Source organism: Pundamilia nyererei, unplaced genomic scaffold (genome assembly GCF_000239375.1).
Source record: "Pundamilia nyererei isolate P.nyererei 1_Seehausen unplaced genomic scaffold, PunNye1.0 scaffold00499, whole genome shotgun sequence".
NCBI classification, from domain to species: domain Eukaryota; kingdom Metazoa; phylum Chordata; class Actinopteri; order Cichliformes; family Cichlidae; genus Pundamilia; species Pundamilia nyererei.
This window is the reverse complement of record NW_005187900.1, coordinates 33,196-35,921: the sequence shown is the minus strand read 5'-3', so window position 1 is coordinate 35,921 and position 2,726 is coordinate 33,196.

Below are 2,726 nucleotides of genomic sequence, written 5' to 3'. Positions count from 1 at the left end.
ATGCAACTGAGAATTAACTCTGATGTTAATCTGAAATTTGATAATAGTACACTGCTCAGAAAAAATTAAGGAAGCATTTGATGGTCACAGTATAACAGAGTCAGTTCATCTTCAGGGTGTTTGATAAACCATGAATCCATTTTACATGCTTTGTACAAATGACAGTGACAACAGTGCACTGGAGAGGAAACAACATAACTACAGACAGGAATTGCCACCTTATCATGGTGGAGAGGTTTGTATGCCCTAGTTATCCCAGGAACTATGCTGTCAGGGGCAATTTGCCCCTCAAGGCAAATCGTTCATGGGTGAGCAACTGGAACAAGTGAAATTTAACAGACTTCTTTGATGAAAAATTCAAAAATGGTCCAACGACCAAATCTCAGTTACTATGGCTCCAACCTGGACCCAGGCTCAGGCAAGGGGCTTGTTGAGAGTCACCTCTGTAGTACATGGCCCCTGACCAGGCTTAGCCCAAAGGAGCCACATCGGGCAAGATTATCTGATGAAGGATCTGTGGTGGTCCAGTGTAATGTGGATAAAACGTAGAGGCCTTGATGGACCAATCCCCAGTTGCTAGTTTGTGCTATACTGTGACGAGTGTCCCCTTTTTAAAATTTTATTTTATTATTATTCAGCAGTTTGCTTTATTGTTAAACATTGTGATAAGGAAAGAGTTATACTCTAAATGTACTGTGACATTATCTACAGTTTTTGATAACTAAGCTAGTTAGAGTCACTGCTTCCCCTTCCAGAAACTGCTCCAAAATGTAAAAGGCTAACTAGCAAATTTCACTGTTGTTGACACAAAAGCTTTCATTGTAATGTGAGTAAAAATCTATTTCATCATCTGTTTTGTGTTGTTTGTTGGTTAGGAGTATACAAGCTTAAGGCAAGTCAAAGTCTCTGGCTCAGGCTGGTTGTGTAAACACATAGTGAATGAAAAGAGGCCAGAAAGGAGAAATGCTCAGTGCATCGTGGGAAACTCCCAGCACTAACTAAGGGTGGATTACAGTGGCAGCTAGATGAAATGTCTGTCTCAATGAAATTCAAGGTGGAGCTGGCATTGGCGCCGTGTGGGAGGAAAAGCTGATGATTTTAAGGGATCATGACTGATCCCTTAGGGGCCATAGACAACAGTAGTTTTACTTAGGTTAATCATTATTTCAAACAAAACTATCACCATAAAATGTTTCCCTGACAGGGTACCTATAAGCCTTTTTGCTTCCTAGAATTGGTTTTGTTTGTTTGCAGCAACAAAGCGCAAAATCCAGTCAGCCTCTGAACTGTCTCCCCCCCTTCTTTCCTTATTTCGTGATTTGGTTTTGTCCAGGTGGCAGCACTCTCGGCTGAGCGAAGAGTAAAGAAAGTAGGATGGTCCATTAACAAGAAAAAAGAAATTAAACTCATAGCGAAGTCCACATAGAAGACACTGCTTGACTTTCCTAGTATTCCTAGTATAAATAAGATAGCTTATTTACTTCAGAAAAGTTAACATGTATTTTATTTGTTTTATTTTAATATCAGATAAAGTTATAGCTAAAAACATAAAAATTTAAAAAACGTGCTTGCACATCTCAATCTTGCACAAAATCAAAAAACCCGAGCAGAATATTGATCCGTGTCTGCACACTGTTATATTTTTAGGACTGGCATGGTTTGCAATATTAAAGCAGTCTGGCCCAAAGTGATAATTTTGTTCATGAGGTTGCACCCAAGGCAGTGGCTTCTGAAAGCTGAAGGCTCTGCTTCCCACAATACCTTTAAATATCCTATGAACCACAAGTAAACCAGCAGTCTGAGAGCAAAATGCTTTACTGGGTTGGTACAGACCTATGAGGTCTTTGAGACAAGACTGGGCCTGATTATTCAAGACCTTGTATATGAGGAGAAGGATTTTAAATATGATTTTGGATTTAACAGGGAACCAATGAAGAGAAGCCAGTATGGGAGAAATATGCTCTCTTTTTCTAGTCACTGTCAGTACCCTGCAGCACGTTGAGTCAACTGAAGGCTTTTCAGGTAGTTTTTAGGATCACAGTTGGATACTTTGGATAAATTTGATACACAGACCAAAGTGTCATAACTCAGCATGTGATCATGAGGTTGTGAACTGACTTCTGTCACAAAAACAGGAAATACGTGATAATTATAAGTCTTGTGAGACAGAACTTCAGTCTCTCACGTGCTGTGAGGAGAGATATTTTTACTGTAATTCCACTGGTTGAGTTGGCTAACTAAACTTTTTATTAGCTTCATTGTGTCTTTGTAGGTGATCTGAAACTATAGATCTGCACTATCAGTACAATTGCTAAAAATCTTCTGCATTCTAAAGGGAAACTGTCCACAGTATTGCACTCCTATCCATGTACTGGGGAAAACATTTTTAGAAATTCTTCCAAAATCCTGTTTCCATATTATTACATTTAGATTTCTGTTTGCTTCCATCCAGTCATTTGCTACCACTTATCCATTTGAGCTGCAGTCTTAGACATGCCCAGATCTTCCTCATCCCAGTGACTTATTTCACCTTTTTCAATCATATAAAGCCATCTGAGTGATGTAAACTTGCCAGTAGGGCTGCTCGATTATGGCAAAAATGATAATCACAATTATTTTCACTGAAATTGAGATCTCGATTATTTGACAATATCTATTTAACAATAACAATGTATTGAATAATGACTTTAAAGATGGTCAGAAAATAATATAAAATAGTGTGCAAA